Source organism: Chaetodon trifascialis, chromosome 3, assembly GCF_039877785.1.
Source record: "Chaetodon trifascialis isolate fChaTrf1 chromosome 3, fChaTrf1.hap1, whole genome shotgun sequence".
Lineage (NCBI taxonomy): Eukaryota > Metazoa > Chordata > Actinopteri > Chaetodontiformes > Chaetodontidae > Chaetodon > Chaetodon trifascialis.
This window is the reverse complement of record NC_092058.1, coordinates 26,880,442-26,901,402: the sequence shown is the minus strand read 5'-3', so window position 1 is coordinate 26,901,402 and position 20,961 is coordinate 26,880,442. Positions and strand designations below refer to the sequence as shown.

Below are 20,961 nucleotides of genomic sequence, written 5' to 3'. Positions count from 1 at the left end.
CCTGCCTCACACACACACACACACACACACACACACACACACACACACACACACACACACACACACACACACACACACACACACACACACACACACACGGTAATGGATGTGGTGGTGCTGTAGTTAATTAGAATTTAACTTATCAAACTGCGTTTTCTCGGTACCTCGGTGTGTGTGGGGGGTTAATTGTGTGGGCAGAATGACTAGCTGCATAGCTGTTTGTGTTAACTCAATAGAGAAACACAGGCTATACAGGGAGCTTCTAATAATAGAGCCATGGACAGATTGGAAAATCCTCTGCACAAGCAGAATAAAAGTGCTTTAACTACATCTCTGGGTAAGCAAAGAGACAGTGGGAGAGAGGAGGAGGAAGAAAAGTTGAGAAAAAGAGGAAGAGGGAGAATAGAAAGGGATTGTTTTTACTCTCACTTCGCTCTTTGTGGTTGTGAAAGCGGTGCTGTTCAGTTGTGGATGGTGTTGTGGTGATATAGCAGTCTTTTTCAGTGCAGCATTTGCCTCTGTGTTCTTTGTGTGCAGCGTTGTGCAGACCCTCTGCAGGACTCCCAAAGACACAACTCTTTAATGAGCATATCGATCAGTGTTTCTCACACCTTCATTTCCCCCACAGAGCAAGAGAGAGAGGGAGAGAGGGAGAGAGGGAGGAAGGAGAAGAAAAGAAAAGGGGGGGAAAAGCTATGAAAAGACGAAAGCTTTAGAAAAGCTTTAGACTCACATAGTGGGGCTTTTTTTCTAAAGACCGCAGGGGAGTCGGCTTTGTGTCTGTAAAATTCAATTTACCTTTTCACAGATGGGCTATACTGCGGCTGGTATTGAGGTGCACAACTCATAAGCCGCTCTGAACGCGCGTGTGTGTGAGCATGTGTGTGTTTCTACTTGTACTGTATGTGCGCGCACACCCGTGAATATGCATGCTTGTGTGTATATGTGTGTACACGCAGGTGCTCGTATGCTCATTTGTGTGTGTGTGTGTGTGTGTGTGTGTGTGTGTGTGTGTGTGTGTGAACAGAGAGTAAAGCAGCAGTGTAAACCACCCTGGTGTGAACCTGGGCTTTCTCTCAGAGCTCCGTCTCGCTCCAGTCGCTTCTCTGCATCACATTACCTCTCCACCTCCACCCACCCAGCACCACAGACAGAGAGGGAGGAAAAGAAAAACATCAAAGACAGCCAATGAGACTATTGTAGCAACTTAAATCACTGGGATGTGACTTCTTTGTTGACTTGAAGGAGAACAGTCAATACTTGACAGTTTTTGGGAGATGAGACTGTTAACTTCAGAAGAATCTCTTTCTCCTGGGTGCGGTGCTGCACTTTAGCAAACACCATGTTGAGTGATAATAATACGCTGTGTCAGCGGAACGTCCGCCTCCACTTTGTATGCCACTATCGTTCTTTCAAGTGACACTCTGCAGCAACATTTCCTCACAAAATCAATCCCTCTAAACACCTGATAGGCTACTTGGTTTAGGGCAAGTAACTGAAAACATATGTGAGCATGCATGTTTGTACTGATACCTTTACATTAATGATTGACTTGCACCAAAAAAACAAAGAGGGAAACTTCCTGAGGGAACATAGACCAAGCGGTCTGTTTTCAACGCCTTTGAATCTGCTGACTTACTGCTGATGACCATAAAATAAATCTAGATGCAGGTAGTTCTTCACAATTCCCATCATGTACTATCTTTAGGCCATATGCAGAATAACAGATTATGATGGGAAAATGTATGCACACAGTGGATCAAAGTTCAAAAACCTTCACAAGGTTGGAAAAAAAGCAACATTTGGGCTCTAAAAGTAGGATCAAGTCTTTCCCAGGGTCCTGTGTTTCCCTATATTTATATGCCACGTATTGGAACATGACAAAGGATCCTATGTTCCCAAGGTTCTATGTTCCCAGGGTTAAGGCAGGGGTTTCAACCTGAACACAGTATGAATTTAGGGCCCAGGGAACATTGATACACTTCTGGATCAACATCTTGCAAATCTATTTTGCTCCCTTGTAAACTTGCTCAAAGAAAACGTGTGTTAGGAGCCTTAATGCAGTTTACAGATAACCACTTTCCCATTAAATAAAAGTACTGACTATATTAATGCTATTGCATATGGGATTACAATTAGATCAGATTACACTTTTTCCTCAGACATTTGTCACATTACAAGCAAACTGTTCTGCATACATTAGACAATAAAAGCATGTGTTCAAGTATACATGAAAATGATATTATAACATTGCTTCGCAGTCTATGTTAAGCAAGGAAAAATGTTCAGCCTGAGTCAAAAGCCAGTTTTTGTCAGGCCCTAGCGTGTGTTCTGTCTTGTCACTTCCTGTTTTATTTATTTTAGGGTTTTCTCAGTTCCTGTTTTGTTTTTTTCTTGTTAGGTGTCTTGGTTCCCCATGTGTGTGATTGTTCATTGTCTTCACCTGTGTCTCATTGTGTCCGCCCTTTTGTGTATATATACCTGCTCTCCCCAGTGTGTCTTTGTCAGATTGTCTGCATCCCTCCGTGAGTAGCTTTCCAGCGGTCTTCCTCGTGTTTTGACCTGTTTTGCTCTTTGTTCCCTTTTGCCTAGCGTCTCTGTACTGTTGCTTTCTACACAGTTTTCTGATTTTTGGACTCTCTCGTGTTTTTTGACTCCCGTCCTGCCTAGTGATTTTGTACTGTTGCCTGTCCTGATTGCCTCCCGTGTACTGACCTTGGACTGTTTAATAAATATCACCTCTTTTACCTGAGAGTCTCTGGTCTGATCTGTGGGTCCCCAGTTTGTCTGTCTGAACCTGACAGTTTTTTTCAGCGGCAAGTTGACCCAGAACAAGGCTGCTACTGTGTTAGCTACAGCAGCTAACTGAGGAGGCTACCTCCTGTGCCTGCTTTCAGTCAGACTCAGGGACAAACCTTTAAAATGATTTATGTTGCACTGAAATTTCTTTGTAAAGCTTTGGGAGACTCGAGCTGATTGCCCTGATATACATTGTTTAGCAGGAATTGCTTTTCTGGAATGTCATCACAGACCTTTAGCATGCTAACACTGATTGTCCACCCCTCCATTCAATGTTAAACTTCAAATCAGAATTTGTTAAACTTGAACAGAGGCCATTTTGGATTAATTTTCTATCCAACAATCCATTTGAAGCTGGATTTAAACTGTTCATTCATTTGTTCACTGTTCAGATGACTCCCCTCTTCTGCCCATAGAAGCTCCAAACTCTGTTTTTGGGTATGACCTAATGAAAATGTCATTACTGAAGTCCCTCTTCATAAGCGAGTATGGCTTGTTTTATTATCCATGTTCCCATCACATAAATGGAAATTGAACAGTCCAGGTGTTCTTTTAATAGTTGTAGTTTGAGTCCATTTCATTGAGGAAAAAAAGACAGAAGATGCTTAATCAGTAATTAAGTACAACAAAATAAGAAAAAGAGAAATGGGTGAAGCTGTAGTCCCCTAGAGGAGAGGATGAATAGGAATACGATAAGGTTTACGAACGGTGGCAGGGAGATGAATAGAGATGAGAGAGGAACAGAAGCATGTACATGACTGGGATTGCTCTGTCAGCTTCAGTTAGCCTGACTGGACCTTCAGTATAGCTGCATGCTTCTGGCTTATGTTAGTGTATTTGTGTATGTATGAGTCCATCTGTGCGTGTGTGTGTGTCCACGCATGTGTGTGTTGGTGTGCGCCTACCAGACTCTGCTCCTTTTGCAATGTTTTTAATGAGGAGGAAAATTCTCTCTTCAGCATCCTGAAGTGTCTGCAAACTCAAATATGAAACAACAGAGAGAGCAAGAAAGAAAGAGAGAGAGAGAGAAACAATAGTCTTCATCGTACTACAATTACAGTGCCACTGCAGTAAAGACACAGAGGCGCTCTGCAGCAGCCACAGCAACTTCTTTGACATTTCAGTAGCAGAAAACGACGAGAAAAAGCAGCTCACTCACGTCGACAGAGCAAACGTCAGAGTTGAAAGTGAGTTACACGAGCAGTGGGGAATCTATTCCCTGTCTCTTTTAGTCTCCATCTCTCTTTGGGTTTACCTGTCTGTCTTCATCTCACACACTGTCTGTACGCATTTGTGTTGCTATACCTGCTGTGACTGCCCATACATTTCCAGAATCTCTTTAGCTTTCTTTCATTTCTTTGCTTTTAAAAATGAAAGGCACTACATGTAAAAATGTAACATCATCGAAGGCATATTTTGAGCTTTCCATTGCTTGAGATTTGACTTCTGCAGTGCTTTAATGGCACTCAACTGGAGAATTACCTCCATGTGGCCGACTCCTGATATTCACATAGCAGCAGTAAATGGAAACTTACTTTAATTTGGGTTTTATTATGCAGATGTTCTGGAAATTCAATTAAGATTTGTGCTACATTTGGATGGAAACTTGACTTAAACTACTCAAACTAATGACTCATGACAGGAACAGGTTTTATTTTATGGTAAACACGCAGCAGCAACATGAACAGTACCTCTAACGACGTGATGGTTATGTTTTTAGTGCTTTTAATGTGCACCATTTCCCACAAATCTGAGGTCTTCACCAGAAGATAAAAGATGGAACAATATCACATTAGATACATCATGCATTCGAAGAGTGCATGAATTTGAACAAAGGAGAAAGACTCTTTATAACATAAAAATTAATAAATTAATAAATTAAAATAAATAAACTAAGCTGAGGAGATTTCAGTTTCTTCAGCGAAGGTCTCCATTTCTAAGTGCTGTAGTTTCTCATTTATCTAATTTATATTAACTGTTAGAATATGGAGAGTAAACCTCAGGGACAGATCAGATGGGTTTTTTGTAAAGGCCAAAGTAATAACCTCTATCTGAGACACTGCACTGAATTGTACAAGTTGGTGGAACAGCAGCTACTTCAGGTGTGACATCAGGACTTCAGCTCTATATTTTAAGAAACACAAAACACCACAACCACACATTGACAATAAGTCCTCAAACCTTAACATAGAGAACCTTCCAAATGGATCAAGATCAATGCTACAAAAGCTATTCAAGCCTTTTCTGAACTGCCACTATGGTTTGTTAAGGTTTTAGCAACAAAAACACTTGGTTAAGGTTCGGGAAGGTTTTAGGTGAAAACCTTACTTTAACAACCAAATCTGATACAGTTTTTAAAATGCATTTGAGTGTTAGAGCATGAATTACCTCTCTAACATTTGGTTTCTCCAAATATTCCAGAGACAGATGTTAATTTAATGGCCTGTGTAGTTATTTTTTGACGGAAATGTAAATGAATCTTCCAAGTTGTATTTATTACTTACAAACTGGGATGCTGGAGCATCCAAGGGCCACATTAAAGCAGCATGACTCGTCCAGTAAATCACTGTAGGGCAACCTGAGGTTTGTAAATGAGGAACACATAGAGGATAATGAAGAAAATATTGGAGTTATGGACCCACAGTTCAATCATTTAGCTTCAAGGTGTTGGCACAAGGTGTTTGGAGTATTTTTGTTCACTCTTTGCCTTGAATGGGACTCCAAAAATAATGGACTTGATCACCTCTGCTGTTTTGGAAAATGTTGAACTACTGATACTGCACTAGATAACTCTTTTGACACACAAATTAAACAAACATTTTGACTGATATCTTTATATTCTGTTTTGAGACTGTCCTCATCAGAAAAACAACAGGCTTGGAAATGTGTATGCTGTAAACAATATATTTTCCTGACAGGCAAACCTTCTGCAGACTTGTGAATAACGACTGTTCTCTGTCAGTAGCAAAGGCAAAAATCGCTCAATGGGGATGGCTGGATGTGCAAAGGACATGACTTCAGCACTAGAGATTGTGGGTCTACATCTTTTCTTTTGAAAATTCGTATTTTTTTTTAAGGCAATCTTTCTCTAAACTTTCTGTAGCTTCAACCCTGCATTAACTGGTAACTTGGGTGAAGTGAAAACAATCTCTAGATGCAATATTGACAAATTATCATCCCTTGAAAAAGTTAATGTGGCTAACCTCTTTGACAGTTTATTACTGAAACATCCAGCACACGCAGAGCAACATTAGCATTCATTTGAAGTTGTGTTTCTTTCTGCCAGATGAAGTCCAGTATTCACTCTCCTTTTAGCTCTGCTAAAGTCTACACCAATTCTTAAAAGAAATGTCTCTTTAGGTGCTAAATGCTGCACTATGTTTACCACATAGTCGGTAATGTTATCTGTGTGCTGTTTGCTGCAGCACAGGTGGTGTACAGCGGGTTTACTTGAGCTTTTTCACTGAAAATTGCATTAGCTATATCAAACACTGTTGATGAGAGCAGGGAGGCTGAACCAAAACAGTTAAGTTACAGGCTGTAAACCAAAACAATGAGCTGAAAGACAGTAAAGAGCCCTGCAGAACTGAGTAGAGCTGATGCTGGGGGAGAATTTTCTGTAGGTTTGCCATTACAAGCAAGTCCTTTCTCATTACACATAGTCATTTCATGCATCATTAATATAAAAACACTGATTACTAAGTAGTTCTCTATGTCTTCATACCAACGATAGGTGTGCCAGGTGAGCAAAACACCGAATGTCGCTTAAGATTACAGCAAACTATTTTGTCATTTAGCTGCGATGTCTTGTTGCTCGGTTGGTCCTATAGATGTGCTATACACAGAGCAAAGGAAAACAAATAGAAAGGACAGCTGCTGGATTTCATTTAGAGTACCAGTCCATTCACCTGTTCAGCAGGTCTAATGAAAGCAGCCACGACAAAACCTCATCAACTGACTCCACACACATCCAGTTGATGTTACTGGTGGAGCAGGGACACCCAATGGCAGCTTGTAGTACTGCAACTGCCTCAGACATTAGACCCTCGCTTAGACACGGAAGCAGTCGGGCTCATTTAAATCCTCTGTGAGTCAGGTTCAATACACCCAAAAACTAAACACATTCCTAATCTAGACGTGATCAACATGCTTTATCAAACTTCCGATCTCTACTGTGTGTGTGTTTAAATGGCTGTCAAAGTCTGAGCCTCTTTGACTGTTATCAGAAGTCTGATTCCAGCCAAGGCTGTCTCCGTTCTCTACAGGCTGTGTCAGCCGCATGGGATTTTGGGCAGACAGTGCTGTTAAGTAGATATCCAGACATCAGGACTGAGGGTGTTTCCCTCGGGAGATAAGGGAGCATGATGGGTGACTGCGTTGCAGCATGGCAGGGGGCAGGTTCTTGCCATGTATAAAGCATCTGGCTGCAAAAAAATCTCCATCTAAAGAGTTGAAGGTCAAAAACTAAATTTGTCTGGACTCACAGAGGGAGAGATTTAATCAAAACGTGACTGACATGCACATATTTTAAGCTCCTGGTGCTCGCTTCTTTTTGGCATCTTATTTGATTATTTTTGTTAGGCTACTATGACCAAGGACTTGGTGATTGCAAACCACATTTCCCATTTACTAAACCAGGATGTGAAATGGAATATGCAGCAGAAAATGATATTGACTGAAATAGTTTTGCATGTCCAGGTTTTTAGTCGAGCTTGCAGCATGGCTCGAGGATTGACAAGGTTGGCCGGTTGTGGTTTTAAGTGAAATGGTGTACTATTGGATGGATTAACCTGAAATTTGGTACATAGGATAAATGTTCCTTTAACTTTTAATGCAGCACCACTATCAGGTCAAAATTAATAACATTCCTGTCGGTTTCAGCTGTGCTTTGTGTTTAGTGCTAATTTGCAAATGTTTGCATGCTAACACATTATGTTAAAATGATGAACATGATAAAATTATACTTGCAAAACATCAGCACTGTTAGCATGTTAGCATTCTGATGTTGGCATTAAAGCTCAACACACCACTGTACATCCGCACAGATCTGCTGACATGTCTGTAGACTGTACACTTATTCAATTATATTTATGATTATTGTATGCATAAATGACTTGCTGACTTACATACAAACCACTGGAATGAATCCAAATGTTGAATATGTAATATTCAACAAATAAAAGAAGAAAAGAAATCATGTTAATCAAAAGCCGTGCAAGCACTGTTTCCATGGAGTCACATGATTTTTTTTATCGTTATACACATGCCAGCACATTATATTAGTGTATAAACGTACATATGTGCAGATATTTGTATCTGATTGCTTCATCTAATCACCAAATCCTCAGTAAGTCGTCAGCCTGAGGACAAGGCTGATATTTGGATTTTACAGTGCTGATTCTCTAAACACTGTGCCTGCTAGATTTTTTGGAACGTTTCACCACTCGTCACAGTGTGGATTCACACTTCCAAGGACATGAAAAGACAGAGTTGGTAATGATACATCCCTTGTCTCACAGAAAGCAGACAGGAAGGAGATTTCACTGTCTTTTCAATTCTGATGCAATGTCTTATTCATTACAAGCCTATTGCAGCCTTTGGAGTGTCTCTTTCTTTTCTTTTTTCTTTTAGACCCTCAAGGGAAATGTACATCTGATATGGACTGGAATTGGAATTAATGTTTTTTTTTTTTTTCTGACTATCTCGTGCATTGGTGTGTTGTGGTGTGGCACGCCTTTAATGCGTTAAAATGGTAAAGCTCCCTATGGTAGTAGGTGTGCACCAATAGAAACAATTCCCTGGTGTTGCCCTCATGCCGGGTGTTTGATTTTCCCTTGTTTTTTGCTCTTTCATCCTCCCCTCTCTGGTACATGTTGTGTACCCCAGTCTTCCACCCTCATCTCTGTTTGTTCTGATAACGAGCATAGAGGCACACACGGCCTGCCCACAGAGAGAGCGACAGAGAGAGCAAAAAGAGAGAGTCGAGGAGTAGAGAGAGAACACTCTGTTTTCATAGGAGACTCCTTCTGTTCCACTTTTGCCATAATGGCCTATTTGTGTACAACAATCTCACTCCAACACCTCGCCTCTGATGCCTGGCTTATTTTAAACAATGCAGGGTATGCTTCTCCAGATGTAGTTATGCCTGCATGTGATTTAATGTGTGTACGTGTGCATGCATGTGTGTGTTTTTGCTACTATGTGGGAAGCCGTCTCATGCGCCTCTCATCTGTCAGCTCAGCAGGGTTGCTGTGGGAACAACAAAGGACCAACAGCAGTAATGAAGATGCTCTGAATTGTTGTGAGGCGACCTTAAAAAGGCAAAAGTAGCCTCATGTGCAGGTAAGATAGATAAGATGCAACGTTGTCCATCATGTAGACAAATGTAGACTTTTTTGAAAAGGTGGAAGTTGCTGCTCTGAGCCATTCAACCCACAATGTACTGTTACAAGTGTCTCCCATGTCTCTCACCAAGTCCACATACTTGACCATCATTAAATGCTCTCAAGAAGAGTTGCATCTTCTTTGCTGGGAGACATTCAGTCTTACTCAGCAGACACTTTCTTCAGATATTCACAATCTTCCTGATCCGAGGCCCCACTTTACACACAGGAGCACAGCAGATCACCAGAGTGCTGGTATTAACGCTTAGCTTTTAATCAGAGGTTGATGGAGTGGCATGGAAGCCAGGTGGAGGCTCTTTCTGGGAAATAAGTGCCATTAACTGATCAAGTAAAGCAACCGAAATTCACAACGACAGCAGCTGTAGTCCCAAATGGAGAGAAGCTGCTAATAACCGTGTGTGCATGAAGGTGCCGGTGTGTGTGGATGTGCGAGGGCTGTGAGTATGCTGCTGTGTAAATGTGCACACTACACTAACAAACATGTTTGTGTCTATGCGTGCGCACATTCAGGTCCATGTTCGTGAGTTTGTGCGTGTGTGTGCTGACAGGAAATGAGGAATTGAGGTCAGAGAGAGAGCAGACCTACTTTGAGAGATTCCTGTTCGTTTGTTAATGTCAAGCAACAAGCATTTAACACTGATCCCACCTCCTCGTTGTCTTGCTCAGATTGACCTTGATGACCCTGTGTGTTCGTGTGGATTTATGTGTGTATATGTGTGTGTGCATGCACTTGCTACCGCTACACCAATCAACCATGGAACCATTATTGATTGCGCTGCACTCTGCTCACCTTTCCACTTGTTTACTTGTTTTAGTGATTAGTCTGGCCCCCAGCAAGCTGAAGCTCATCACGACCGCTTTCCAGTGGAAATGGGGAGGCACTCCAGATAGGAAACTCAGCAGAGATGAGATGAAAAGAGAGGAGACGAGGGGATGAGGGAACAAGGAGGTGAGGAAATGAGGAAATGGGAGAAGGAGGCATGAAATCCCATGATGGGCTCTGCTCAGCATCGTGAGGATTACAGCAACATCCACCAGTGCGGTGGAAGGGAGCATTCCTGAAGCACACACCAGCGCTTTTCAAAATGAAATATCCAACACTGGAAAGAAAACAGATGCTTGCTTTCCTAAGATCATTGTGGTATATAGCCTAAGTCAACAAAGGCTTATGTACATATTTGGTGGGTTTTATTTTTTGGACAAAGAATAAAAGACAGAAGAAGTGGTGCAAAAATGGTATAAAATAGTGTTTCCAATAGGCAATGGGTTTCTGAATATATCTGGAAACCATTTGTACACACTCTGTAGCAATTGTCCAACTATATCTTTAGCAAGTTAGCAGCTTTGTATTTATGGATGGGGCTGTAGTAGGAGTGATATTTGGTATTCAAAGAGATTAAATGGTTGGTGGTGTCTTTTTTTTTCCACATTTTATTCAAAACCAAGAACACAAAATATACATGAATATATTAAACTGTGTTTGTCTGCTCTAACATAAACTGCAAATGTTAGCATGCATTTCTACCTACAGTCATAACCCAGGCCATAAGCATTTGATAGGTCTTTATTTTATGGGACAACAGGTTACATAAAAAAAGCCAAAGTCAAAATATCACAAATCCACTGTGTGATATTTTCCCACTGTCACAGCTGGTCCTATGTACTGCTTGAATTTTTGCTGAGGACCTGTAAGCTTAAGCCTTAACTTCAGTCTTGCATGATATCATGTATGTAGCCATCAGGTATAATTATAGATCTTTTACGGGATTTGTGCTCCACTCAAATTATTAAGAGGTCAGCTGGAGAGGGTGTTTTGAACTCAGTTAAAATTAGTTAAGCAACAGCTGTCAGAAAGAAAATGGACAGTTTCTGATTAGGAACGTGTTGATGGAAAAGTGTGGTTTTGTCCAGTATTTCTAAAATCAACACATTGCTTAAAGAATTGCAAAGAATTTGGGGAATTTCCCATTCTGAGGAGACATGCGCTGATGTTTGCAGTTCCACTCAAGAGTGACAGACCTAAACCTAAAACCAGCTCTTATATCAGACGTCTCGCCAAAGCAGTTCCAGCCATCGCAAGATTAGTGTGATATATATTTTCAGTAATTTATCAGAGGAAGTGTCCGGGGAGAGGGAAGAATACTTCGAGGATCTCCTCAATCCCACTGTCATGTCTTCTGTAGAGGAAGCAGAGACTGGGGACTCGGAGGTCGATTCATCCATTACCTGGGCTGAAGTCACTGAGGTAGTTTGCAAGCTCCTCAGTGGCAAGGCACCGGGGGTGGATAAGATCCGCCCTGAGTACCTCAAGTCTCTGGATGTTGTAGGGCTGTCCTGGTTGACATGCCTCTGCAACATCGCGTGGCAGTCTTTAAAAAGGGGGACCGGAGGGTGTGTTCCAACTATCGGGGGATCACACTCCTCAGCCTCCCTGGGAAAGTCTATTCCAGGGTACTGGAGAGGAGAATCTGACCAATAGTCGAACCTCGGATTCAAGAGGAACAATGCAGTTTTCGTCCTGGCTGTGGAACACTGGACCAGCTCTATACCCTCCACAGGGTGCTTGAGGGTTCATGGGAGTTTGCCCAACCAGTCCACATGTGTTTTGTGGAATTGGAGAAGGCATTCGACTGTGTCTCTCGCGTCATTCTGTGGGAGGTGCTCCAGGAGTATGGGGTTGGAGGCCCTCTGCTGAGGGCTGTACAGTCCCTGTACAACCAGAGCAGGAGCTTGGTCCACATTGCCGGCAGTAAGTTGGACCTGTTCCCGGTGCATGTTGGACTCCGGCAGGGCTGCCCTTTGCCCTTTGGTTCTGTTCATTATTTTTATGGACAGAATTTCTAGGCGCAGCCAGGGGCTGGAGGGGGTTCAGTTCGGGAGCCGGCAGATTTCGTCTCTGCTTTTTGCGGATGATGTTGTCTTGTTGGCTCCCTCGAGCCAGGACCTTCAGCATGCACTGGGGCAGTTCGCAGCCGAATGTGAAGCAGCTGGGATGTTTGGGGGAGAGTTCCTGCCTCAAGTGGAGGAGTTTAAGTATCTTGTGATCTAGTTCACAAGTGAGGGAAGGATGAGCGTGAGATTGACAGGCGGATCAGTGCAGTGGCAACAGTAATGCGGTCGCTGTATCGGTCTGTCGTGGTGAAGAAGTAGCTGAGCCAAAAGGCGAAGCTCTCGATTTACTGGTCAATCTACGTTCCTACCCTCACCTATGGTCATGAACTTTGGGTCATGACCGAAAGAACGAGGTCCCGGATACAAGCGGCTGAAATGAGTTTCCTCTGCAGGGTGGCAGGGCTCTCCCTTAGAGATAGGGTGAGGAGCTCTGTCACCCAGGAGGAACTCACTTCTCCTCCACATAGAGAGGAACCAGCTGAGGTGGCTCGGGCATCTCTATTCCAGGCATGCCCCACCGGGAGGAGACCCAGAGGAAAACCCTGGACACGCTGGAGTGACTATGTCACTTGGCTGGCCTGGGAACGCCTCGGTATCCCCCCGGAAGACCTAGAGGAAGTGTCCGGGGAGAGGGAAGTTTGGGCGTCCCTGCTCAGACTGCTGCCCCCGCGACCCGGCCCCGGATGAAGCGGGAGAAGATGGATGGATAATTTATCATTACCTTTGAAGAATTTTATAAAAAGTTAAATGGCCCTTGATAGGAAAAAGGTTCCCCAGCTTTGGTTTACATCTATGTTTCTCGCTTGCAGTGTTCCTCACTGTCTTTTTTTGGTTTGTTGCTGGATTTCTTTGTGCATTACCTCCTCCTGAAGATCAGTGGAGTAGCACCCACGTGCATGTGCTCATGCATGAGCTGCACAAAACAGGAACATCCTCATAGAAACACAGCTCCATAGCACCACTTGAGGTACTAAAACTCCACAGGGAACCTTTAATTAGTATAATTTAATTAGATACAGATAATAAAGATGATATCAGAGGAGAAATAAGAGTGAGAGCATGTGATATGCTGTTGGTTGGTTGGCTGGTTGTTGGTTTTTCTTCAAACTCTGTAAAAATTTCTATGTACATAAAGATAACAGAATTTCCCATTCCCCAGAAAACTGAACACTCAGTCTACTTAAGAACTGTCATGTCTGTCAAGTTTCTGTATTATTTTGCACATTTCATGTCTTGTCTTTCCTGTTTTATTTTGAAATCACTAACCGGGTGTCTTTGTTTTAGCTTCATTTCCTGCACACCCTTCCCCTGTCTCGTCACACCTGCTCCCTGATTGTTCTCTGCACCTGTTTCCCATCTCCCTTCATTAGCTCTTGTATTTTACCCCGTGTGTGGCCTTTCTGTGTGAAGTTTGCATGTTCTTCCTGTGCATGCGTGGGTTCTCTCCGGGCACTCCGGCTTCCTCCCACAGACCAAAAACATGCTCATTAAGGTTAATTGGTGACTCTAAATTGTCCTTAGGTGTGAGTGTGAACGTGAATGGTTGTCTGTCTATATATGTTGCCCTGTGACCGGTTCAGGGTGTACCCCACCTATCCCCCAATGACAGCTGGGATAGGCTCCAGCCCCCCCGAAAGGGATAGTCAGGTATAAACAATGGATGGATGGATGTCTCACAGTCTCGTTGCCAGTTTGTTGTACTACACGGTCCTTGTCCCAGCATTCTGATATTCACGCCATAGTCTGTTTTTTTACAACCTCGTTTTCTGCCTTCAACCTTGCCATTTGCCTCTCGTCTCTGGATACCTCTGTTTGTCTGACTGATCACCGGTGTACCGATCCTGCCTGGTAATAAACCTGCCTTTTTGCCTGAACCTAATCTGTGTTGTGCAATTGTGTCCACCTGTTCTGTGTTCTGGGGAGTTCATGACAAGAACACTCCTACAACACAATTGTGTATTTTTAACCTTCTTGTTATTGCTAAAATATTTTCTAATGAAAGTGAGAATAAAGCCAAACAGTTACCACACATATTCATACAAGAAAACACTGCACACTGGGTCCAGCTTCCAAAACACTCACTGATGTACAGCTGTTTGCTTTGTATTTTGCTCTTCACTTGTGATTCATCACTTCATGTGGGCAGACAAGAGATCATACCCAACATCAGAAATTTGAACTGGACAAGCAGGATGAATTTATAGCATCTCATTCAGCAGTAATGGGACACTCCTCTCTGCTGGAGCACCTCTTTGAGATGCCAGATTTTTACATAATAATCTTGCCTTGTCCAGCATTCCCAGAGACTGTGGTTACACAGTGCATGTTAAATTGGAAAGTGAATTCTAAAAAGGGAAGTAGATAGTAAACTTGCAATTTCTGAGAAAACAGTGCTCATCAAGCTTAGCACCATCAATTTTGAGCAAATGGGTCAGTACACAACAACAGATGGCGGGCAATCAGCAACACTACATCAAGCTGTTTCAGTGTGGAGTGTACTTACGGATGGCTTCAGGGTTGATTAGGATGCGTGATTAGGCGTCTTGGTCATTTCAGGGAAGCCATGAGTATTTCAGCATGCTGTGAACATACATGAGCATGAAGGGGTTGCCTCTGATTGACACTCATGTACGAACCCACCACTGAGATCAGTGCTGCACATGACCAGCTGCATGGATTACACCAATTAGGCAATAGGTGACATCAGACTGGTTCTCCAGCAAAACAGGCAGTGATGCACTGTGAGGATTCTTTATGACTGGAAATTTTAACAAGTGCAACACTGAGCAATTTCAATCTAAAGCCACTTCAGTAGTACAACTAGTGGAGTTATTGCTCATAAATTAGAAATAGCTACTTTTTATTGTGTTTTTTTCCTGTCTCTTGAGGAATGAAACATTTGGACATTGAAAGCTGCTGGAATGTATCTGAAGCTTGCCAACCTCATCCCACAAGCAGAGAAACTCAACTTTTTATGTACCAACAGTCTGAAAATACTTGACATTTTTATTCTTAGCAAATTTACTAGTGGCCTCAATCCTACATTAAGTGTAAGTACACAAGTACAACAACTAGGGAAGGTGATAATTTTTGCAGCTCCACCTATTAACTGACCTGTAAAGTAAGCAAGATGGGATGACGACATGACTTTTAAGTTGTTACAGTGCTGATTGTTGCATTGAAAAGACAGAATTATCACATGTTGCAGCATCTTAACAGGTAAAAATCTGGCAATGTTCATGTTCATGCATTTATTCTTAATTAACCACTTCTGCTGTGATTTAGGGCCAAAGCAGTGTCAAGATTACTTCATGTATTTTACAGTTGTTAACATCCTCATAGCATCATAAAACCATAATCCACAGGGGAAAATGAGGGCAGAAATGAGATGAAGAAGGTTAGGAAATGACATGCTACATTACTTAGAAGTATTATGTTACATGTAATGTATGTTAAAATTCAGCCAGTGACAGATACATCACCCCTCAGTGGTCAACCTGCCATGGAATTGCCCAAAGCAATACATCACAGTCCTGTGACAGGCATGTACCTCAAAAGCCCAAAACCTGAGCAGATACAAGAGCCATGTAAAGGTGTCAGTACTGTACGCTTCAACTGAAGTGCTTTCAGATGGTCAAAGAGCATCAGCTCCATCTCCCCACACTTTTATGATGTTAGAGCATTTTTCCAGCTTTCTGAAAGAGACAATTTAACATTCATTCCCTACTTCAAGCAGCTTTTTGCAGAGATGACAACAGACACAAGCATTGGTATGGGTCAGCCACAGCCCCTTTGTGACTTTGGCCTCCTTTGACCTTCACACAGACTTCTTAGTGTAAACTTCGAGAGGGAAATACAAGCATTTTTTTTTTTTTTTACCTGTTATCCATGAGTGGTTTGCATCTTCTGTGCTGTCACATGTGTTTCCAGTCTTCCAGGGATGAAAACATGCAAACATGCAAACCCGAGGCTAAACCTGCATTCAGCATTTTAATCCAGCTTTTCCACAGACCTTTCAGCAACAGCGCTACAAACATAGCCCTGCTGTTCTCTTCTTCGTTTTACAAGCTGTATGCTGTGGAAATGCTGGATTTAGAAGTGCCCTGGGCAAAGATGATCCAGACAGCAGACTGTAAAACCTGTGAGGTCACCAAAATATCACTGAAGATGCAAACCACTGCCAGATAACAGGTTGTATTTCTGCCCGAGGGTTTGTGCTGAGAAGTCTATGTGACCAAGTTGCAGAGTAATGTACACAGTGCCAAGATCACAAGCAGGACCAGCAAATGGCATGGTAACATCATTGCATAATAAGTCCTCCAAACTAAAAAAAACTAAACAGATTGTTTGTCACTGAACCAGGCTATGTGAGTGTTTCCTGTAAGAAAAACAATTCACATGACTGTGTTCTGCTGTGCCATCTCTGTGGTTAAGGTTTGGTTTGGGCACAAAATCCATGTGTTCATGGTCACAGTTAAAAGACACAGTGACTGTACAGTGGTCTTCAGTGTCACGGTCACATGCTCAAACCATCCACCCTGGGCTCCTCCCAAAGAAGTTTGTGGTGCTAGAATGTCTAATAACTACTGCCTTTTCTTTTGAGACACACAAAAGTATTACAGACGTCGTTGTCAATGAATGCAAATATTGGTAGTTAACAGCATTTGAACAACAACAACAACCAATGCTGTTGTTTTCCTTGTGAGGACAAACTCTTGTAAATGCTTTGGGGAGATTCTACAATTTGCATAAACATAATGACATTTCATGATAATAACATGCACCAGGCACTAAGTGTAATTGTCTATAAAACTGCCCCATGATGTACTGTACTCAACCTACAGGTTGAATGACGTGGTTGTTATAGTTCTAACAATTGTCAGGGCCTCACAATGAGCTTATAGATCATAGTGCCTCGTAAGAACAGCTGAAATCTCCATGTATGATATCTGAAAGAGGCATAAACACCCAGGTGGCTCCTGTGTAATGGAGGACATCAGATCCCAGCCTGCCGTGTCTGTCAGTCCTCACCGGGAAAGGCAAAGCAGTCTCAGCTGTCAAATTACTTTCTCAAGTCAGATTGGAACAAAAACTGTTTGACTCAAACTTGAAGGTCATAACTGAAGAATTTATTCATTGTTTCATCTCTGCCTGGGACAGAACAATTACTCCCGTATATTCTAATCTCGCTATGCATCCATGTACACTTCTGGCAAGCTTCAAAGGGTTCCTTTGAAAAACAACCCTCCCTCTCCCCCACCTCCATAACAAATTACCATACAAAAGTCTCCCAGCACATGATGCTACACTACACTGAATCTCTTCACAGACGGAGCTCCGCTGGATGATTGAAGTCGAGCTCTCCTGAATTTCCTCAGCTCGCCTCCGTGATCAAAGTGGATGAAGGAAGGCAGTTAGCAAGACGGGCCCAGAAGTGAAGCCCTGCCTGGGGCTTACTCTGTTCTGTGCATGGGGAAAGACTTCACTGCCTTGTAGCCTTCACTCTGCAGATATGCATTGTCTGGAGCTCACGCTTGGCATGCCTCAGCTCTTGCCAGCTTTACTTTTACTGGTTGCTAGGCTAACCATAGTTGAACTTTTATTAGCATTTTAATGTTACCCACATACAGATTATATAGTGTATTCTTCTATAATAAATGCCTGAAGTGAATACATGATTAGAAGCATTTAAGATGCAGAGAGTGGCAGTAAGATGCCCCTTCTGGATCATCTTGGTTCATGCAGCAGTCCCATCTGAGGCATAAAATCTGACTGTAATGTCTTTCAGTATTTCATAGCTTGATATAAGAATTCTGCAAATTTGCAAAACATGGTTTTATCTTCTTATTGTCAGTCACATGTGAGCTTTACTAACTAAATGCAAATTACACTATATAGCCAAAAGTATATGAACATGTGAACATTACACAAATATGTGATAGTGTAGCATCTTCTGGCTTTAGGCTTTCCTCCAGATGTTGGAACCTGGCTGCAGGGATTTGTTCCCATTCAGCTGCATGAGCATTAGTGAAGTCCAGCAGTGATGTTGGCCAATGAGGCCAAGCTCACACACAGTGTTCCAGTTCATGCCAAAAGTGTTGGATGTGACCAAGTGTTAGTTTGAGGTCAAGCCTCTATGCAGGCCAGTCAAGTTCTTCTACAACAAACTGGGAAAATCCTTTCTTTATGGAGCTGGCTTTGTGTATGGGAGCATAAAAGGGCCAAACACACCACACACACCAAGACTGTTGATACAAAACTGAAAGAACACTTATCTAAAACATCATTGCATGATTTTAATGCAAAGATTTACCTTAAAGGAATAGTACGACACTTTGGGAAACATGCTGATTCACATTCTTGGTATTATACGAGAAGGTCACACCACTGTCATGTTGTGCCTTAATTATGGTCAGTAAGTAGACCAACCTGCACCTTTGAAGCTTAGTATTCAACAATTGTTAACAATGATCTTCCCCTAAACGTAACCATACTGTCGCTGTCACACACAGACATCATTAAAAGTAAGAGTTTGAAAAGTGTAATCGGGGTCTCGCAGAATCCTCCATTATTGCCACTCTTGTGTTTTGATAGGGTTGATCCAGTTTTCATTGTAACTGGGGACTGTGCCCCATGTGTATCTGTGTGCAAAGACTAATGGAATTTATCTGTCAAACTGATTCTTCTGTGGGTGAGAAAGTGCTAGGAAGCCTATAAATATCTGTTGGAAGTGCACAGTGTATGGATTGTATGGTCACTTGCTCATCTGCTGTATTATTTATACGCGACAGTTGGCTATATGACCTGGCTACACTGAACCTCTATAAAAATATCCCTGCTTTTCCATGATGTGTGGTATTGTTTTGTTTTTTGCAACATTTAAAATGCATCTGAATCAGACAACTGCAAAAAAAGATTCCCAATTCCAACACCTGCCATTATTACAAGTGACCACCGAACCACTCAGCCAAGGACAGCAGTAGAAACATTGCAACAAGTCTGATCCAGTAACAGAGGCTACCTGCAGATGGGAGTGAAAATGCCGGTGTAGACAGTTCTTCTGGAGCAGACTGCCTCAGTCTAGTGTTTGCTTCAGTGACAGCACTGGAACCAATTGATCTGCCTGGGACAGATGGATCATTTAACAGGTAAGCTGACCAACAGAGTATTTTCTCGAAAACTGTGAATATCAATCTGAGTATGGTTTAGCAATTGGTTTCCACAAAAAAAGACCCATGGCCCAATTACTGCTCCTGTAGACCTGGAATTGGAAAAAAAATCCTTCAGGAACAAACCTCCTCCACCTGTGCCAAGTACTATAAGCTGTAAGTTTTGCCAAGTAAAAACTGCTGGCTGTAGACAGTTTGAGTCTCAGCTGAATTATAGATGTAACAGTGGATTCCTTTTCCTCAGACCAGTGTTCTGCTCCAATGGAAACATCAGCGATAGAGAGTGACATGTCGACAAGCCAATTATCTGACTGGCCAGCTGTCATCGGCAACAATATCACAGTCATCTTTGTCTCAGACTCTGAGACTTCAGAGCGCCTGAAAATACAGTGACAGGAGGCCACACACATTCAAGGCTCTTAGAAAATAATAATGCAGTTGAAAAGGCATATTCAATGAGCTGCAAAGTACAGATGTGCACCGAGAGCAGTGCCACAACTGTGTGTGTGTGTGTGTGTGTGTGTGTGTGTGTGTGTGTGTGTGTGTGTGTGTGCCCAGAACTAAAAGAGAGAGAATGATGGTGCTGTAATCAGGCTAGGTCCCACGAGGGCAGACAGCAGTGCTGACAGCGAGTTGGTACCCATCTTCAGAGCAGGATTTCTGGGCCACAGTCCCTCTGTCTGGCTTTTAAAAAAAAATAGCAGGAGGGGCAGGGGATGTAGAAGCACAGACAGGAGGCAAAAAAATGACCCGGGTAGAGAAAATAAGGGGCGCATAATTTTCTAGAGGCAATGACAGTAATACAAAAGCTGGAGTGTCTATCAGACTAAATCACACAGCCTAATTGACACAGTGTAGATTCAGGACTTGGAATGGTGTGTATGGGGCTGATAGTGGCCATTAATTTCTTACAAAGGCAGAGAGCAGCAGTAATTGCAGAATCAATGAAGTTGAGAGAAAGAGGGTTTGAGGATTTGAGAGCTCTAAGCCAAACTGTGCAACAAACTGCATATAAATAGTAAAATCTTAACTTTTTAGGCTGATAATAATCATGGTCAGAGGCTTGAAACCGAAATAGACATTTCAATAGTCTAAAAGTCAAAGAGAAACACAGTATTGACAAAAACAATACATTATCATTTCTTCTTCTGCTGTCTTGTCCATTTGAACTAAAAAGTCATTTTCATAAATTCATTCTCAATGTAATACATTTAAATATGGGGTTTCAAGCTAGCTGCGACTCAAACTATGTGAAATTCACAAGATTCATAGACTCAAGTCACTGCTACTCTGCCAAGCTAGGCTAGTTACCTTTTTTACCTGGTGTATATTTACTCTATTACTCCATAGATTTACTCACTGCCTTGTTTGTGTGGTGTGACAAAATCAGTGATGTGTTGGAGCATCACCAGCTGGGTGCAGTCACTGCAGTTTGGGTTTTTATCTCTGGTCCCTAGTCCCTACAAATCTGACACGCTGTTCCTTTTTTTTCTGAAAAATGACACTTATCGATGGCATTGTGTTTTATATGCCACGATAGAAGATGCCAGATTCTGGCTTCAACTCAGCATTGACAACATATTTAGCTACAGTACTTCATTGTGGCTTTGAAGGGAAGAGTAATTTGATACACAGAGGCAGTTTACAACTGAACACAGCACAGCTTGTAAAGATTGGAATAAAATGTGTTTTCGTTG

At 42.3% G+C, this 20,961-nt stretch overlaps 1 protein-coding gene across 1 annotated transcript in view; it reads left to right on the top strand.

Moving 5' to 3' along the window:
- elk4 (ETS transcription factor ELK4) overlaps positions 1–10,117 on the top strand; it is a 201,337-nt gene extending 191,220 nt beyond the window's left edge. Inside the window, exon 7 of the mRNA XM_070959397.1 lies at positions 10,107–10,117. The gene's annotated coding sequence lies outside the window, so the exon portion shown is untranslated. The remainder of the gene's footprint in view (positions 1–10,106) is intronic.
- Positions 10,118–20,961: the final 10,844 nt, after the last annotated feature.